The following is a 21,839-nucleotide window of genomic DNA, read 5'->3' as shown; positions in this document are numbered from 1 at the left end:
ACTTTAATGCCTTTATTGGGAAAGGATATTTCGTGAAATGTTAAAATATCGGCATATATGCAACTATAAGTTCTTATATTTCTTATATATTTCTGGAGTTTAGATTTTAATTGGATTTATTTATTTTTTATCGATGAAACTAAAAGTTTAATTCACAACAAGAAGCATGTTTAATTGCGATAAGCTAAACATGATACCGTAAATATATTATAAGACAAAATAAATGAATTAAATTTATTTAATATGCCTATATGATAAATATTTTCTAAGCCTATCAGATAATTTCAAAGGATTGTAGTTAACAATAGCGTAAATGTAGTAGGATATATTAAATCAGATCCTGGTCATTAACGATGTAAAACGCTTAAATAATTTATTTGTAGCGTTACTCGAAGACAGTAAAATATGCAAACCTTCAATTTTACCATGTTGTATGTCTATTTCGAAGGATTATATAATGGAATATTTGGAAATACTGAAGCGTCATACGCAAATTCTCGTTCTTCGATATATAAATTGGATGATTCCTCATCATTCCATCATCCAATATAAATAATCTATAAACTTAAACTATATTTAAATAAAAAGGAAATAAAATTGAATAAAATAATTTTTGGTTTTGGTATTTTCAATCAGAATAATCACAAATATTAAGCAGCGATTTGAAATTTATCAATACATGTAAAGCAACGTTAACGTTTGCCGGTTTACATTATAGGTTCTAATTATTATCACTAATGTTTTGAAGAATTTCGAAGATATTTGACAACCAAGCGAATTTTATAGACCGGTGAACGCATCAAACAGTATTGTATCTCTTTTTAACTAGAATAAAACGAGAAGAAAAATACGATCAAATTTACGAACTGCAATAGGCAATATATTTGACCTTCCATTATTATCGACGCCATCGTTGCGGCATCATACAAACGTTATATCAGACGCCATATGTGTTAAATTTAGATATGTTAAAAATAAAATAATTGTTACCAAAATTATTTTTTTATTCGAGCTCTTACCCAACCACATTTAACAAGCGATAAACGCAACGTTTTCTGGGTCGTTAAATGAACGAAATATTTTTTGGTTCGTTTTGGTTATTCGTCGGTTTCCACGAAACTGCCGCCAAACCGCTAGACAGTTTCTTTCCCGAAAGGAAACCATGCGGCTTCTCGGAACTCCATTCAAACTTGGTTTTTGATCTCAGTTGATACGAATCAATCGACTAATTCGCTCGATCCGGAACACTGCAAATATAACGTCAAAATTAGTTACATCATCATAGTTAATTGTGCACCGATGACGAGTAGAATCTTAACGAAACGTGCAATACTGATGGGAAATCGTTTGTATTCTTATAATAACGGTATTTGACGAAGAATATTGTTTTCTTTGTTAATGAGCAAAATGTTATTGCTTTAAGGGCTTATATTATCTTGGCAACTTGAAAAATAAATCTATTTTGGGAATTTCTTATTGTCTTATATGTTTGGCTGTATATTATATACGTATTTTTTAATATATGTTCACCGATTTCTCCGTCAATTGTGGACCGATTTTCAAAATTCTTTTTTTTTTCGAAAGAGTGCACTTCCGAGGTGGTCCTTGAAACCAAGTCTGGATCTGACGGAGGAAGGGGGGCAAATCGAGGGAAACGCTCAAATTTCAAAGACACGTACAAAGTTTACACATATTTTTTGGTTGATGTGACGAAAAATCTGAAGTCGTTCAGTGCAAGAGCCATTCAGTTTTCTTTTTAAACACTAACTATATCATATAAGACCTCACAGGTATATTATATACAACTGCTTATATGGTGTAATGGTTAAACCGTTCAGCTCCCAAACGAAGGTCGCGGGTTAGATACCCGGCGTTGTTCTAGATTAGTTAGAATATTTGTCAAATCACCTAGGTTATGTAGCGGACCCCGGTGCCGGAAGCGCTCCATATTTTCAAACATTGTTTCTTTATTCCTCATACGGACTGCACATTTACTTGGCCTACCCATTATAATGTTAAAAAACATAACTGTAATTTATTGAGTAAGTATCTAATACTAAAAAGAGAAATATATAATATTTTTAACAAAAAAATTGAACTGACTTCAAAAAATACATAAGAAATAAATTATGTACATAATAATCATTATAATAACTAAATAAAGATAAACAGAAACCTTATTTAACCTATCTACTACATGTATTTTATATTCTACTAAATACACACAATTTAGCTTAATACCTACCTAAACCTATTTATCTAGTTACAATATTATTTTTACTACTACCAACTAATTATTTTGAAGTCGGTGCCAAGCCCAAACAATATAAAAATAATAATATAGTGTGACATATACCAAAAATTTTATTACCAGCAAAACATATTTAAATTAATATAACAGACCTATAACATAATTTAATAAGTTCCTTATTTATTTTCGGTTAATTTTTTTTTGGTTAAAAATATTTTATACATTCACATATTGATAATATTATCAAAACGAAGACAAAAACAGACAAATCAAAAACAATATAACAGATAGATCGTCCACTAGATTACCTATGATTATCTTCCGAATTTCTCTGTAATTTCTATGATATGGCAGTATCCTCGACATTAATTGGTTTCCATGGTATAATTATTCATTCAAGTTTTCATTGGCATTCTGATAAAATTCTTAGGGACGATGAAAGAAAATACATTATCTCCTTAGATAATCGTTAATTCTTGAGCAGCATAGGTCAAAATGTGTTTAGAAGATATACCAAGCTTTCGATTTTTTTGCTAATAGCACCAAGAATTTTCTTAGAAGTTCATGATGATTTGGTTCCTTTCTTCAGATTATGTACTTATTATTCATTTTAAATTGAAAAATGATTAGAAAATCACAAAACAGATATGCATGTAACTCTAGGTAGTACGTAACTGCTTGATGTATGTTTATCGTGCACTTAATATAACATTGGTACAGTCCTTTTTATATTAAAATTGATGTCGATATATATCTGCAGTAACAGTTTTAAGCGGTTTTAGCAGCTTGGATTACTACAGCTTGTTGATTTCACCATATGTACGAAAATGTTTTGCATAGATGGTCATAGATGGACTAACCCTTAACTTCACTATAGCAGATCCACATTTTAATACCGGTCATAATACGTCGCAGAACACTTTTATTTTGCGTAGCAAGTAACGAAACCTTGACACTGAAACGGTTCGAAATCGAATTTTCAATCAAGTCTAGTAACGATTTTCTCTACCTTTTGAATTTTCCTAGCGCATGTAAACATCCGGAAACTGTCTGAAAACTCTTTAAAAGTTTGAGATGGGCTTTCCGTTTTATAAATTAATTTTCATTTTGACTCTGCGGAGTGCTCTTTATCAGTGGAATCATGGTCATCACAAATTATTGAAATCAAAACCAACAATCGGGATATGACGGAGCAGCATCACCACAAGCATCTAATGGGCTTTGACAGTAAATAAAAGTTAAAACGAACGATTAATGAAAATGTAATATTGAGCATTTTACGATTAGCATCTGTAAACACTAAATATAGTCATAATAAATATAAAAATATTATGAAATATAATTTATTTTAACATTATAGTATATCTAGTACATATATTATCGAAGGACTTAAAACTGCAATTAAAAACACAGGTATAATAGTTTGTAAGATAGATTTGTTTAATTTACACTTAACTCTTTTCCACACCATCCATGAGGTAGAGTTTCTAGGCGCATTTTTTTTATGTAACGGCATCCCCTGGAGGCCTAATCTACCTAATTAACAATTTTATATCTGAGAAACGTATTTTACTTTAATTCGAGAACATATTTACTTTTTTCGTTTAGTTCTTGTTTCCTTCCTATATATTTTATTTCTTCCGCTACTATCTGTGTACACCATTCTTTATAAAATTAATCACTGAATTCTGTCTAATGCATTTACCATATCTACAACATAGTTAGTATTCATTCTCTCCTCATACGTTGTAACCTAATGCTCATGTTTAATTTAATTTAATGAACAATTACAATCATATCTGTGCACACAAGTCTTTCACTTCCTACAATACCATTTTCTGCAGTTATATTCAATTAATTATGTGCATACCTTTAGTTGTTTTCACTCTGTCTCAGGAATTTCTTGCATTGCACAGCATTATCACATATCCTGAAAGTTTCCTTCAGTCACTTTCACTTTCCCACTCATTGTCTAATTTAATCACTAAACTGTTAATTTCATTTATCAATTACTTCCTCTGTATTCTCGTCTAATCGAGTCCATCCAAACCCAAGGTGTTATGCTTAACAATGCTTCCATACACATATCCAAACAGTTTTTCATGTAGTATCCTTTTCGACCAGCAATATATCTGTAATTAATTATTAATAAATATAATGATCAACAAAACCTAATCAAATGCTATTGTAACTTTTACCTTTTTCCATCAATTTTTGTTGTCTTTACACTTTTTTTGTCTTGCCAAAAGTGCCACAATCAACCACTTTGAAATATCCAAGTTTCATCATCAAGATACACAAATTCAAATAGTTTATCTTCCTTGGTCTTATTTTATGCCTTTAAAAATTTAATTCTTCTTAAGGTAATGTCTGGAAGTTATATTAACACCATTTAAACCCTACGCCTTGCAAGAGTGTATAAAAGGATGTCTTACATCCCTCAAAAAGCTGCATGTCCTAAATCTTTTATGCATACTTTTCAGACAGACAATTTTTTCTAAAATAATTTGATTAAATTATGTTTATATCGATAAAATATTTTGTGTACTTACTGTTCTTATACATTTCGTATATTTGGTCTCGAATAGAGCCAATGTCAAGATGGTCAAGATTCGTCACCCACTTTGTATGTAGAGGGATTTTCTTGGGTGAATCTAACTTATTATTATTCATTTTGTAAGCGATGTTATTCACAGTACTCACAGTAATATTTAGCGCGGCAGTGACCTGCTAAAAACCATTTTCAATAAAATTGTAGGGACTTATATTATTTAATATCATCAATAATTACCTCTCTAACGGAATTTACCAGCAAAAGCGGGCCTCCATTATCTCGTTCCTTTTCGAAATAACCTATTAAAGCCTATAATTCAATAATACTAAATGTAAAATTAAAAAATCTTAAATCTATCGAATTGACAATTTTTTATCGCATTTTCATCAATGAATATCGTTTATCAAAAAAGTTACATCACCTAATTCATATATTTTGAAAAAGTATAAGCGCTCAAAGATGTTTCAATACATAAAATCGAAAAATTGTGCATCGTTGGTTTTTTTTACGTGGAGTAGCTTTTAAATAGAGTTCGTAATAGTTATGTTTAGCTAATAGAACAAAAAGAAAAATCCAATGTAGTATAACCCCTTAAACGTTGTTTCGTGATAACTAGATCGATACCTGGCCAATGATTAAGTTCTTCTTCTTTTACTCATTAAAGGCGCGCGATGTGGCGCGTCTTTGTCACAGCGTTTGTTGTTGATGCCAAACAACAATGTAAATTAACCATCTCCCAGGTAGAAAAACGGTGAATGAGCAGTTCTTTGTTGGCGAAGAGACGGTAATTGACAAGGTGACTTGCGCTTGCACTCGTCGTCGGTCGGGAGGGACGGAAAGATGAAGAAGTCGAAAAAAATTGACACAAAAGTATTATGCAGTTAATTTGCCGTCTGTTCAGTAGACCAAAATGACTCGCTTCACCGCCGATTGCCTCCATCAGGTCGGCCGACCAAAAAAATAAAAATGAAGCAAATTTTAATTTTACTTTTTCTAAACGCAAACCGGCCATTGCCAATCCCTGCTAATCGACACTTTCGAAAGAATATCAATTGCCCAATTGTTTCGTGATTCATTGGAAATACATCTGTTCTACCTGCTTCCTCAATATTTAGCAAGACCCATATTTATTTTCATTAATTGTTTCTATCAATAATAGCATTTTTATACGTTTAATATAAAATAATGATGTAGCACTTATAATTATATTTATTGATTGTTGGAAAGAATATCATGAATAAACAGAAGACGTGTTGTGTCATAGGCATTTATGCATGATTCTTCACCTGTATATCTGCTATAGATGTTTTATTATATATTAGATATATTTATTACATTTCCTTACAACAATCAACACGATACATTTCTTAAATATTTGTTAGATTATAAGGATCCATCGTGAATATATTTCTTTAATTCATATTGTTTTGTGCTGTTTGCAGACAAAAGAGCAGATTCCTGTAGAATAACACTTTATTGTAGTACAAAGAATTAAGTTACTTGGATAAACCATGTTGAAACTTATGAAAAATAATGACATGAAAATGTTCATCAGTTAATATTATTTTTTGATTAATTAATCAGATCCGATTTCTAAGAAAGTAATTACAGAATGTTCATCTAGAAAAAGAAAGGCTCTGTAAGATGGCTTCTGCCAATATTTAGTACTGTTTGGAACAAAAATTCAAATAGCAGCCCTCCTATAATATGACTTATAGTTCCTGTGATTCCTGTTAACATATATAACTTAGACTGTGGAAACGTGACTGTGACTCTGAAAAAACGGATTTTTTAGCTTATAGGCCCACACTGGCCAAAGCTAGTTGATAAGATAATTTATTGCAGACATTACTCATCTTAAAGCACTTTGATTATCATACCTGCTCCATTATAGCAAATAACAGACCCAATGTAATTATAACATATTACATGATAATTGCATGGTAACAGGTTACAAGAGTTGTGAATACACTACTGCAGCTTCAATTTAGAGTTCTGCTGCGTCCGGAGTACTCTAAAGACATAGCGCCTTGCACGCGATTTCGAAAACTGAAGAAGTGAGAAAATTGATCGATGATTAGATAGTTGGAAAACCGTTATTTCGACACGGTATCGCCATGTTGCTAGAAATATAGAATTGTTTTTTGCCACTTTGACGAATTGTTGTCATTTCACGACTATAAATCACTAAGCTGTTGATATAAAACCACGATAAAGTGGAGACTCTCTCGAAGCTGTGTAACGTAAAGTGACTATGCGAGAAACGACAGTGACCCAATCTCAGTTGATTCGGAGACACAGCATGAGGACGAGGGGAATGAACGTGAAGAAAGAAAAATTTACTTTTAATTCTATGGAGTTTATTGTGACAGAATAACGCTGTACCTCATTCCTGGAAAGATGAAGCGATTGATATAAGGTTAGTGTGGATACAGATATTTATGATGGTGATGGCGAAGAGGCTGCCGATTTAACCACACTCCTGGCCCTGGTATGGCAATTCAAAAAGACAGTACGGATGATTGACAATGAATTTCTGCCTTAGGAAGGAAAAATGTTAAAGAGCGATGGAAAAATATTTTGATTAACATATACTGTTCCACTTTTTCTCAATAAAGACCTTTTTAAAGTAAAAAAGTGATACTAGCACCTAATAAAAATAGCAACAGTTGTAAAATACAATAAAAGTAAAGTTGTCGAATTAAGGTGAATTCACCCTGTAGAATCAGTAAAGATCTGAACGAAATTACACTAGCGAAACGGTGTGTTCTCGATTTAAGGCCGTAGCAATTTTATCATCGTTCCCAGAGCACGCATAAGTTTCCCATGGCGAAGACGCGAGACCGGGGAAGAGAACCGCGGCGCTGGAGACGGCGAGGAAGCAAGAGGAAAAAAAGAGCCGTGGCCGGGGCCGCAATTTCGAAATCGTGCCGTAGATTTTGCAAAGTCCCCGGTGTTGGAAAAATGGGCGAGATCGGATTTCACGGTCGGACGACTGCCGCCAACATTAATTGCGGTGCCGGTGGTGCTCTCCTTCTCTCCCCGCCCTGGTTCACCTCCGCCAACGCTGCCCCCTCGTCCCGCGATCACGGTTTCTGGGTACTGGGCTGAGCCAGATAGGAAACGACGCTGAAAATCCGAACCAATTTGCTGAAATCATTACAGGTGGCGATGATTACCCAAACACGATTTGATTGTTCAGATGTCCTCGTTTTATATCTACTACTGTGGCCAAAGAATGATTCGACTCTAAATTTAAATCTTCCGGGGATTTCCAAATGGGATTTATTTTTATTCGTTAGGTTGACAAGCATTCAACTTTTAAGACCATAGCATCAGTAGTTAATAAGTATGCATTTGGTATTATTTTCAATAGCATACGTTTAGCAAAAATGATCGTTACTCAATTGTTAAAGTGAAAAACTCAGTTGATTCATCCCATTATCATACGAGGGCGATATGGAAAATTCTCGACTTGTTAACTGAATACTGCGATTTTCAATAAAGATTGGTGCATAAAATATGTCCTCAGGGTGTCAGAGAGATAATCCGGAACAATGTTTTTATTACATCGATTTTTTTTCTTTTCTCTCAGAGTGATGGACATTTTAGCTTCTAATTTATTTAAGACATTGGAAATTCTTTATATTGTCTTTTGGTCAGTAAGGATGGTTCTCTAATCTTCTTCTAAGCGTCTACAAACCACATACTCTTCGACAGTCCTCACAGGTCTACAAGAACATTCAAATACCAATCAAGGAAGCGCATAGTTAGTGTCATTTGACAGTGTAAAGGTTGTCGTCTAACTAACTATTTAGAATAACGGGTATGCTCTTTTTTATAAATAAATTTTTTATTTATTTAAACAAAACAGTTTTAACTTTGCTAGTTTTTCTTTATACAGGAAAAAAAAACAATTGATTTTATTTTTATTTTATTTTTCTACATTCTTCCTTGATTTAAACATCTTGGTCTAGGTAATCACAACACCAATATTCCTTCTTATTCTGATTTTCAAGGCAATCGGTTAACAGAATCCTTTTTGTATCCCAAAACACATTCGCTATATCATTTACTGTCTGTACTACATTTACATATAAGTCGATAATAGCTTAAAAATATAAGCTACCCCAAAATGAATTTGAGATTAGGATTATGGCTTTTTGTAAATTGCTCTTATGCTAGTAAACCGACAAGATAAAACGTTTTAAATGAATCATTTATGGATATAAAATGTATGTTACTTTTAATAATAAATAACATTTGACAATGACTTTTGAGTTATCTTAGAAATGCTACACTGCTACTAAGTGACAATTTTAAACAATATAAAACTAATAATAACAATCGCCAGTGTTTCTCAAGTTCTCCTTTGGTATTTTGAAGAGTTTGATATCTGCACTACAAAAAAAAATCACTTATTTTTTCCGACACCGGCATTAATTAACAACACCTATTAACAATTAATATGTGCCTGCTTGGTCACCAAGACAAAATATTAAATAATTTTTTAATAATGCATCCTACTAGAATTTATTGTAGATTTAAAAGGACACTATAAGCTATCGTATCGTATAAGGCAAAAATTTACTAAAATGTATCTGTCCTTGAACTACTCTTTTGACAAACCTTTAAAATAGTCTATCATTATGCTTTAATTTGTAAAAGTTATTAAATATTGTAGAAAATGTATGGTTAATTTATGCTGATATTCTTATAGTTAACAAAAAATTTATTCTAAGACGACAAAACTGTCAGAACAACGCCATTTTTTCCAAATATTGAGCCTCCCTCCAGAACAATAGACTAAACTGGTATATAGTCATTGTACCATCTGGATAAGTTTCACTTGCAGTAAACTTATTTATGAATATCAGTTGCACCTTCATTCCATTTGATGTTCTTCCGATTATTCAGTTTTTAGTCAGTTTCCCATGGTATAGCCTGTTTATTATCACTTCTCAACAAATCATTTGAGAACTCATTTTCATTTTTGTAGTACGATTTGACCTTTGCTTCATAATAGGCCTCAATTTTGTCAAGTAGTCAATGAAAATTATTCCATGCGCATCCCAAAATACAGACGCCATAACCTTGCCAGCCGACTGTTTCGTTTTCCCACGCTTTGGAGCGGGTTCATGGTATGAACTCCACTCGGATGACTGTCGATTGGACTTTATACTCATTGGACTTAAAATTTAAAATTGGACATTAAATGTTTTCGTCAGTAACAACCTCTTTTGGGCCTCCACTGCGTTCACCGTCTTCGGTGCTCATTTCACCACGTCTAAACTTAGGATACCAATTCTTAATGGTTGATTTTCCTATGAAACTCGGCATCAAGTCAAGTATTTGCTTCAACTGTATTTTTTTGCTTCAAATTTTTATCCATTTTTTTTCACAATAACAAAAGTTGCTTCTTTAAATATGCTATAATTCACAAACTAATAATCCGACAACTGTCAAATTTATACACGCATCTTTTGAGGCTTAGGGCTAACTAAGAAATATATGGATTTCATTCTAGTGCCGTCTATGTGCCAGGCCGGAGACTTTTCAATTGACCTGTTACATCTTAATTTATGACTACTGCTCTATTGTATTTGCATTAACACACGAGCCTGATGAGTACGGGATTAATACATCACTATGCATTTCCCCAATTAAAATAAAAGTACACTACTTGAGCTAAAATTAAGAGTAACACTTATACACTGTACAAATCCATGTGGTTTAGTTCTCTTCATTCTTCTGATTTCCTGCGTGTTGTCCAGTAGGGGTATTGCTTCCATGTTGCTGGGATTTAGTAACCTTTTTTTATGTTTTAAGGCGAAATTTTCGATCACATCGTAAATCCATTTGATTTGAAGATCATCGTGCAAACTCTTCGTTGGTTACATAACGATAAGCGTTGGTAATTAACAATCGTAGAACTTTTTTTGGCATCTTTGGATTACTAGTTGGTATGATGTTTTAGTACGACCCCATATTTGCAACCTATTGATCCAAATTGCCTTTATGATTTACTGAATATGATCGATCGGCCTTAATTTTAGGCCAAGTTGAGAGTATTCGGTTAATCAATACAACTGCTGGGTCTGATCTACTCTGCTTTTTGTCTAACATGATGTTAGACTAGAAATGTTTTTCAAAGTACCGACGTTTGCTAAATCTAATAATTCATGGGTAGGAGACTTATAACATATTTAGTCCACTTCTGGTCTTCAAAAACAATAATTTTCCTCAAGTGTCAAGAAATACTACCAATATCTGCGGAACGATACCCAATCCAACGTCAACATTTTACATTTTTCTGAAGCGATGAGTAGTGCCTTTCCAATCCTATTGTAATATAAATGAAACATTTCTTTCTAAATACTTCATTTATTATATCTCATAATAAAACCAAACATGCTATTTTTTTTAACAGCCAGGACAGTCACGCTATATAATATACACATATATTAATTTAATAGCCAAAATGTTAGTTGCTTCCAAATAACATAGTACTTGAGAAATATAAATATTAAACCTTAGTAGGACCTTAAAACAAAGTGATTCAGGAAATCCAATCAGTACACAGGACATTCCAACCTATTCTCAACTTACATCAGACTCTCCGGTGGATAGCGCTGAATATGAAAAACAGTCGCAAAATGCACGACCAACATTCCAACAGAACGATGTGTGCATTCTCGCATGTTATCGAACGTAATGCCGACGGCGTAGTTCATGATCAATGTCAAGGAAGAAAACGCTAATCATGTAAATGTGTTGCATTTTCGTGCGTACGTGTGTGTATGTGTTATGCACTGCGTTCTAATCTTATCGCCGCGCTGCATCGCACATCCGCTTTCAATTGGACGACGTACGTAAGTTCGTACATACAAAAAAAGCGAACCAGTCGAAATTAAATTTGACTCGCACACGTTGTAATTGAACGTAGAAAATAACGATGTAATAGTTATTGAATTTTTATGCCAGCGGTGGACGATAATTTGGGTTAAAGACATTTTAGTATAACAAAATTTACTTTGTAAATGTGCCTGTTCTCTTCCTCATTCATTTCCACTGCAACCTCACTCATTGACATGTTATTAAGAATGTTTAATAGTGTTAATTAATGCCATTTATTAGGTAAAGAGTATCTAAAGATTTTGTTTATTACTTATAATATATTATAATATAGTAAATTATTTTTAATAAAAAAATCGAACCGACTTCAAAATATAAATAAGGAACTCACTAAAAGGTAAAAAATAATCAAATTTAGAATTTTAACAGAAAAAAATCGTTTTAAAATGAAATATATACATAATAGTCGTTGTAATAACTAAATAAATATAAACCAAAAGCTTATTTAACCTATCTACTACAAGTATTTTATATTCTACTATATACACACATTTTGGCTTAATACCTACCTGAAACAATTTATCTATTTACCCTCAACAATACAAAAATAATAATATAATTTTCTGACATATTCACAAAATTATATTATCAAGAAAACAAATCTAATTTTTTGCTTTCTATGAAATATATATGCGTGAATTTTTGCCTAAAATTAACATTTTCACCATCAACTACTCATCTGTGTGATTTCTACCAACCCGAAAAATGGAATTTGTCGATGAAAAAGAAATCCATTACAGAAATCGTATCACTATCCAGAGTCTTCATCAGTGAATAAAATATAAAGTTCTTTTTATATTAAATATCGGTAATAGAAATTAGTTCAGTTCTTACTGTTTCTTTTTTGGTCAGAAATATCTTTATTTTAGAATTAAATCAACCTATATATTAACCAAAATATTGCCCATTATGTCCAGTCTCGTTATTGAAGCAAATTAATTTCATCTACTATAGCTTTTTACTTTGTTTTATATCCTACGTGGGAACTAACAACTCACCAAGAAATGAGGAATTAAAATTCTACGAAGCTATTTTATATTGTTAATATTCTTTGTCACATTCATTTTAACTATTGATGCACAAATTCGCCTGTTTATTCCTGATATATTTGGTTAGCACTGTGTTAAGAAATACATTTACTAAAGAAGCCTTACATTATTACTGAAATGTACAGAAATATCTTAATAACTTTTAGAATTACCTCTGGTACAATGATATACTATATCTCCAGAACCATATCAATTATTATCAGTCCTTAAGCAAGAACAATTGTTCTTAGCTGTTGTCTGTTCACCACACATCAAATTATATCAAAAGCTGATGAACAAATTCTAAATGTCATGTAACAAAGAGAACAGACGATTCTTGTTATTCTCGAATTTGGTTGATCTATTTTGGGATGACATTTTTGCACTTAATTGGTCCTGTCTATAAAAAATGTAAAATATAATTTTACATGATCATAATATTCTTATTCATTTTTTATGCAAACTGGCCATAACTATTTAATAGTTCCAACAATACGAGAATAACCGAAAGTAACACAACATTTTAAATAAAACTGCTTAAAATTATATAATTTCGTTTAATAATGATTTAACATACTCAGTTTCCGTTTTAATGTCTTTTTAAACGTAAAATTTAGGGATTTGTCTTCCGATTTAAGATTTCCAGCCGACATCTTGCCGTACAACGTTGCCCGATTTGATTAAAGTCTCCTTAATGATTTACGTGCAACAGAAATAACGTATAAAAAAAAAGTTGGAGCTAGCGGTGCGTCGTCCAGGCCCTAAAATATTTGTTTATATACTTTATGCGAGCGATCTAACGGCCATTCCTGATTGTTCGATTTGGGCACCTTTAGATTTCTGAAAATTTATTTATTTATTTCGTATATTACACAAAAATGTTAGGCCTAAAAATTCTTCTTCGATATAAGCTAATCGATATAAGATAAGTTTTTTCAAAAAGGGATGCAAAATTTTCCCTAAGCCGACTATTATATAGAAGATCTATACAATCATATGCTTCTATACAGCTTCCTGTCCTAAATTCACTTTTTTCCTTGAGAACTTTGCACGAAAGTATCACCTAAGTTACTTATAGACAATGTCCGCCAATGACACTTTTCAAAACTCAACAACTCAAAAAAATATGAAGAAAAATATGTATGCTGATACAAAGGTAGTAACATATCAAGGATATATTATTAACAGTCCAATATTTAAGAATAGTACCGAATGAAGCGACATTTTTTCTTGTAACTAACCCCTTAAAATATGAAAGTCTAATGAAATAAGTATAAATATAATTGCGAAATTAGCTCGCACAGTTTGAATTGAAAAATTCGTTTACAGGAAAGGCCCCAGGGCGTTCTGCAACTTGTTCTTCGGTAATTTTATGCAAATTTTTCGGTCGGCGAGCGCCGAACTCCCTATCGCGTCCGATCAGTTTCCGGTTCCCAAATTTCGGCACCCCTGTCGGGTCCGTTCATTAAAACTGCACACCGGCACTCGCTTAACGAGTTGAAAATTATGTGGGCCCCAACATTTTGTTTTCTTATTGTACCCTTTTTTCCCTTGGAAATATATTAATTCATCAAGTAGGCGCGTCCCGAGGAATCCATCCGTGTTAAGTATAACTTAGCATCGCAAGATTGTGATCGGTTATCGGTAAAATGCATCGAAACTTTCTTCGTAATTATACTTCGTTTCCTACTACCAACTACTAAAATTGAACCGAATTTTATTTTTTTTTATTACTCTTCGTGAGTCCACAATCTGCCCTATTGGCAATAAGTATTTCTTCTGTTTATATTATATATACATCGCATGTAGAAAATCACTTCATTAAGCAATCTTCTGTATAAAATATTATCTTAATTAATTAGTCTTATTCTAATGCTTATTCTAAACTCTACATATGTCCAGTAATCAGATCAGGTGGTGTTAAACGTTTTAGTCTACGCACTTCACTATCACGTCGCATATTTAGCTGATTAGCGAGTACATTGGGATGCACTGACACTCTTTCGAAGTACTTCACACAAACACGTTGGATTGCACTCGTTATAGGTTCTAGAAGAATATCGCGTTGTATCACTTTATTTGAAATATAGTACGGAGCATCAACAATGGCACGCAACACCTTATTTTGGAACCGTTGAATGATGGATATATTAGATTTGCTAGCGGTACCCCATAGTTGAATTCCAATATGTCCAAATGGGCTTGAGTATAGACTCATACAGCAATACCTTGTTATCTAATGATAACTTGGATTTGCGCCCAATGAGAGTATGTGCTTCTTCCAGGTTAGGCGTCGATCTAAATGCATACCAAGATATTTAACATGCTCTGCTTGGGGGAGTTGACGATGATTGATATTTACTGGTGGACATGTTCTTCTACGCAGGGTAAACGTTATATGCGTGGATTTTGATTTTTTGATTTGATCCAGGTGGGTTTGTAGGTTTATTGATGCTGTGACTGGATCTTCATGGGATGCTAAGATTGCTGTATCGTCTGCATATGTTGCCACAGTAGTTATTTTTGTGGTGGGCAGATCAGCCGTATACAGAAGATACAGTACTGGAGTACTGGACCCAGTACACTACCTTGCGGAACTCCTGAATATATAAGATTTAGTTCGGTATATTCATCGCCTTGATTTACAATAAAATGTCTGCCAGTGAGATACGATTTTAGTAGCTGATAGTCCGGATGAGGGAGAAGTTTCTTTAGTTTAACCTGCAAGCCCGTATGCCATACTTTGTCAAAAGCCTGAGATATGTCTAGGAAAGCAGCCGAACAATATCTTTTGGCATTTAGGTCAGCGTTTATTTGGTTTACAAGTCTATGCACTTGTTCTATGGTCCCATGCTTATTGCGAAAGCCAAACTGATGTTCTGGAATAATTTTTCTTTTTTCTATTATATAGTTTAGTTTTTTTATGTATAATTTCTCGAAAACTTTCGAGATTATTGGTAATAAACTTATAGGTCGGTAGGAGGTCACATCTTCTGGTATTTTTCCTGGTTTAAGTATCATTAATATTTTAGCTACTTTCCAGATACTAGGGAAGTAATTAATTCGTAACATAGCATTAAATATATATGTTAATAGTTTTATAGCCTTTTCTGATAGTTCTTTTAAAATTTTGCCAGTAATTAAGTCATAACCAGGAGCTTTTTTAATATTAATCTCTCTCATTATTGTATGTTTAACTTTTTTGACCGTTAATTTCTCGTGCGGTAAATCCATTTGAAATGGCGAATCTAGAAAGCTAGTAATTTTATTTTCGTCATCTTTATGTAGCTGAGACTGGAAAGGTTTAAAAACATTTTTTAAGTGTTTTGAGAAAATGTCGGCCTTCTCTTTATTGCTTCTCGCCCAATTATTTTCGCTTGTTTTAATAGGTGGGTTATGCTGCTGGGATCTCCTAAGCTTTTTTGTTGCTTTCCACAACGAATAGTCTGTAGCCCCAGTTGATGTCAAGTTTTCTAGGTATTCTTGATTGCCTTGGTTTTGTTCAATTTGGATTAGATCTTTCAGCTCTTTTATTGCCCTATTAAATTTTCTTTTATTCTCTTCAGTCCTTTGCTGTTGCCAATTTCGTCGTAACTTTCTTTTTTCTGCTATCTTTTTCTGTATTGTACATGATATATGTGTATTTTTTCTTGGAAATGTTTCACTGTTGGGAGTCGCGGAATATGCTGCCTCCTGTATATTTTTTGTAAGATTTATTGCTGCTATTTCTATATCCATTTCAGTTTGTAACGGTAAGTTTAGAGAGATATTTTGGTCTAAGTTTTCTCTAAATGAGGGCCAGTTAGTTCTATTATTGCACAGAGAAGGGGGTTTATCTTTGATGGTAATTTTTGAAGAAATTGTTACTATTATTGGTGAATGATCAGAAGACAGGTCGAAACATTCAGAAATCTATTGTATCTGGTTTTTTATTTCTGTCTGAAGGTCAATATGTTGGTTCACCAGTAGAGATATGTTGTAAGTTATCTATCTTTATGGCTTTGAGCAGTTCTCTACCTTTTGAGGTTATTATTCTTGAACCCCACATTAAATGTTTTGCATTATAATCTCCTCCTGCTATAAATCTATTACCTAGCGTACTGAAGAATTCTTGAAATTGTTCTGCCTTGTTGTTATGTTTGGGTGGGCAATAAATCGCAGAAATTGTTAATGGTCCATGGGCTTCCTCTATGGTTATACTGGTGGCTTGCAGGTAGTCTTTGCGGAATTTTTCTTTTTCGAAATGCTTTATATCATCTCGAATTATTATGGCTGTACCTCCATGTGCTTTATCATCAGGGTGATTTGTATGATAAAGCTTATATTTAGGAACTTTCAAATAATTTTGGTCCGTAAAGTGTGTTTCGGAAACCATCATAACGTCAATATTTTGTTCAATTACGAACATTTTTAGTTCCCTGGCGTGTTGTTGGAGCCCATTGGCATTCCAGACGGCAATTTTGTAGCTATTGATTTCAGGCATTAGGCAAGTTTGCTGACGACGGTTGTGAGTAGACCAAGCATCGTACTCATTTGATCCATTAGTTTGGCCATCATATTTTCTAATCTTGAGATGTTGCTAGTTTCAGTAGGTTGAGATATTGTCTCTCGTTTTTGTGCTGAACCATTTTCAACTATTTGGGCATAAGTTATGTCTGGTTGACTTGTTCTGATTGGTAGTGGTAGATTGGTAGTAGTGGATTGTTTTTGTTGATGCCTTTTTTCCCTTAAGGCCGGATAGAGTTTCTGCTGTAGTTGCCTGTGAACTGCGCAACCCTTGTAGTTCGCTGGATGATTTCCGTTACAGTTAACACATTTCACTTTTTCATCGCGAACTTTACGAGTACAATCTCCTGTCTTATGTTCTCCTGCACATTTTACGCATCTATGTGATTTGCGACAGTAAGTCTTTGTGTGCCCGTGTGCTTGGCACCTTGTGCATTGTGGTATAATTCTTTTTTTATGTGGTGGTTCGCATTTAATAATATTATTTTCCAATTTGGTGATTTCATACACCGCCTTATTATTTCCATTAGGTTTTATATCTATATAAAACATAGGCAGAGGTTTTTTTGTCGTGTGATGTCGTATATTGTGAATATTTACGACCTCGTGGCCTTTTTCAGCTAGTGCTACCTTGATGGTGTTAAAGTCCGTCCCGTGATGTAATCCTTTTAATACGAATTTAAATGTTCTCTCGGATTTTGGCCTGAATGTATGGTATTGGATGTTTCTTTCATCTAATTCTTTTATAAGAACTTTAAAGTGATCCGCTTCGAACAATTGGATTTTAATTGTTTCATAGCTCACTGTTTTAATTGTGTAGTTCGTAGTAATGGTTTTCAATAGGTCATGGATGTTTTTTATTATTCCTACCTTATAGACTGTTATTGGTGGTGGTTTGGGAACAACTTTTTCAGGGCTTGGTTGTATGTTCTCTTCAATTTCTTCCGACAGGTTACTAAAACTGTTTTTTGTCTCTATCGGTTTCTGCAGCCAATAGTCACTGATTCTTGTTTGTTTCCTCGCGATTTCTTCTTCTGGACTTCTCAATCGTTTTTTGTTAATGACTGTAGTCCATTCTGATGGTGGAGTTTGCGTTATTGCTGTTTGTTCTAATCTTATATCAAAGTGTGCAGGTGATTTGGTTGAATCGCTATGGTTTGCCATTTTTTAATTTTTAATATTTTATTTAATTTTCTTCCAGAGGATAAAAAAAAATAAAATAAATACATTGTTTATTTCACGCACTTCATTTTTCACTTACGTTATTTTAGCACTAGTTTTTTACTATAAATACTATAAATGAATTTCAAAAGGACTGTTGTAAAATAAGATGAAATAATTTTAAACACTAATAAAAATGAGATGCAGTCCTTTTGTCTGGTGACGTAAACACGTATACACTACACTTTAGGTCCACTGAGAGACGGATAGCCGCATCTGTTATGCGTTTTTAACACTCGATTAAATAACCGTAATAAAATACTGGGTTTTTTTAAAGAAAGGTATCTTTTTTTGCTTGGACCGTATTGAAAATACGTCTTCACCCTAAGAAGGTTGGAACGGAACTAGGAATGTTATTAAAGCTCTAATTATTATAAGTGATGTTTTTAAAATAATGTTGAATTCTTTCATGACTGTTTAAGATGCCGTCTATTTGTCAGTGACAAATACCAAATCACCCTGATAAGTTATACAAGTTATTATAAAAAAGATATGATAGTTGTTTAGGAAAAATCTTCTCTAAATGAGGTAGATTTTAAATCAATTAGTAAAATTAGTTGCTGAGTTAATAAACACAATTGCTTATAAGAAATCAATTCAAGACAAACGAGATTCACCAGATAGCAATATATCCAAAAGAAGATACAATAATTAAGTTACAATACTGTGAATATATAGATATAAAAAATGATCGGTGTGGACGTGGATTGCATTTTATTTCTATCTCATATAATCCATTTTTAACATAACGGCGTTATGTACAACACTGTGGATATCATCATGATTCGGACGCTGAATCATTCCCGTCGAGGTACAGTAAGTGCACGAAAAAATCATGAAATTTAACCATTGTAGACGTTTTATGATATTTTATTAAATTTCAGATAAATATTATTTATAAAACAATTCATAGGTACTCATAAAATCAACATAGCCGAGACCATCACTCTAATTCAATCGGATCTATGTGGAGTTTTTGCAAATTCTTCACGGACTAGATTCGTAAAGTGTCTGAATTGTTTACAATGGAATATTTTCCCATTATTATGCTAAAATATTCACCATAACGGTTCACTTATGTTGATGTCTGGCGATTGTACTAGCCAAGAAAGATGCTTGATGATATTCTGGTGCTTCTCAAACCAAGACTCGACTTTTTTGCTATCTTGGAGTATGGTAGTGATTAGCAGTAATATGCTAGTCATAGTAAGAGATTGATCAATGTAGGGTGTCAAAAGATTAATTTGTAGTAATCCAGCCAGTGATGCGAATGAAAGGATTAGGTGAATATAACGATATTGTCGCTCAAATAATAAAGGAACCTCCGCCACGCTTGACAGTGATCAGTCAAGCAGGCCGTCTGAATCGTCTTCTTTTACATTTTTACATTCTTACAATCACCTAGTGCACAAATTGTACGATAGTTATGTCAGTTCTTGCACAGCTTAGCGTTGGCTTCTGTTATAGAGGATTTCGCAACGGTAGCCCTTCCTAGTATCTTAGCTTTCTGAAGCTCAGGCAGTACTATTTTAATTGACACAGATTTACTCAAGTGAGTGTTTAATTATGCTGACACTTTTATCGCGGTAGTCTGGCCACAATCTTCTTTATATTCGTCGGTCTCTGTTAATTAACTTTGGGTTTTTTTATTAACTTTAGCGCTGCAATACTAATCAATTTAGTGGTACAATTCATATCTGTTGAATATGACTAGATATTTGTTACGAAGCATAAAGACATAACTAAATAATTGAAATAATTAGATATTTTGTTATATCTGATCTGGTACATACATCGGGTCTTTATGCATCTTTCTTCAACATAGTATATAAAATGTCAGATTTCGAAAGCCGAATTTACACTCAACTATCACTACTTCAGGATGCAATGTCTTTATTACCACCATATGTGTTGTTAGATAATTACAAAATTAAAACTCTGAGTGAAAAAAATCTGCGACTAAAATCGATGCTCTAATTTTAAAACATTGATTTTAACAGATTTTCTAACTTTAAACTTAACACTATGCGTGAAGTACTTAAGTGGAGATCTAACACTAGCATACCAAATAAGATAAACTGTTGTAGGATATACTCTTTAAAAAAGGTAACAGCAGATGGTTCAGCCTAATAACTTCCTCAAGATTTATTCTATAGAAGATCGAACTATTAAACTGGTGTTTTTATTTTGCTAAAATAATATTAGTTGATTTAACAAAATTCAATATGCAATGAAACAAAAAGATTATTATTTTTTAAGGACTTAACATCAAAAGAAATTTATGAGACCTTTAATAGAGTAGAAGAAACTTGAGATAGCTTAACTTAACTTTTGAGTTATGACATGTATTAATACCAAAAATTGTAGCAAAAATGCAGAACATTATAGTGGAAACTTCTCTTTAACCCAGAAAATGTATGCAACTTTGTATCTGATTCTCTGGACTTCCGATGCACAACATCAACCACATTCGATAACACTGAAATAATAAATAAAATAATTAAATAATTCTAATAAGAATTCGAATTCTAATAAGAATGGATGTACTTATGCGTTATGATCCTGAATCAAAATAAAAAAGGATTGAAATAAGTTTGATACTTCGAAGACAGTTTGAATCCAGAAATTAACCAAGAAATTATTAACATCAGGTTTTCTTTTGGATTCTGAAGAGAATTTTGTTCACAGATAATTTATAGAAAAAATGTTTAACAATTCAAAATCCTTCTACACAATTCGAAAAGTCATCGCGAAAATCATTGAAAGAAAGGACAAATAGTTGCCACATGAACCACAATCGCTAGATTTAGATCCTCCTTACCGCTCTTATATACTGAAATATTATTTCCACCAAATGAAGAGATAATGTCATGTAGTACCGACAAAACTTAATGATGCTTGGTTGGCGCAGTAGCAGAGGCGACAGGACGGTCCACCTACTGTTGCGATAGTCGCGGGTTCGAATCCTGCTGGGGCATGGTCGTAAATTATGTTTGTGATTGCTTAACATTTGTGATTGTCCTAGACAAGAGTGCAAAATCCGACAAGAAATAGGATTCCAGTCACGCCACTAACCGGGCTGGGTAAGACCGGATGTCTTCTGGGATGAAGTCTAAGTTGGTCACTCGCCAGTCGGTAGGCTTAATGTCGAGGACCGTTGTTCGGAGCCCACGTTAAACTGTAGGTCCAGTCCAGATAAACTCCCAGTTGGTCAAAGGAGACTTAAAATATTTTAAAAAAACTTATTGATATATGATATATCTATAAATATAAATTCATTCAGGACAATAGCTATAATACAAATTCAACGTACTATAATTAAAAACATGTTTGGCCTAGACAGGTTGACTTAAAGGCTACAAAA

General features: G+C 33.1%; 2 long non-coding RNA genes across 2 annotated transcripts in view; one reads left to right on the top strand and one right to left on the bottom strand.

Annotated features, from left to right (window-relative positions):
* LOC143190964 (uncharacterized) overlaps positions 1-21,839 on the top strand; it is a 257,772-nt gene that overhangs the window by 94,782 nt on the left and 141,151 nt on the right. The gene's annotated exons all lie outside the window — the stretch shown is intronic.
* Positions 3,584-4,577, bottom strand: LOC143194232 (uncharacterized). Its single transcript, XR_013005266.1, has 3 exons — positions 4,450-4,577; positions 4,122-4,281; positions 3,584-3,787 (listed from the first exon to the last, which is right to left on the bottom strand). It is a non-coding gene; the product is annotated as an uncharacterized LOC143194232 (long non-coding RNA).

This window comes from Rhynchophorus ferrugineus, unplaced genomic scaffold (genome assembly GCF_030347505.1).
Source record: "Rhynchophorus ferrugineus isolate W39M unplaced genomic scaffold, kcgeb_rfMv2 rfM1, whole genome shotgun sequence".
Lineage (NCBI taxonomy): Eukaryota > Metazoa > Arthropoda > Insecta > Coleoptera > Curculionidae > Rhynchophorus > Rhynchophorus ferrugineus.
Note: the sequence above shows the minus strand (reverse complement) of the source record. Positions and strands in the feature narration are given on the sequence as shown.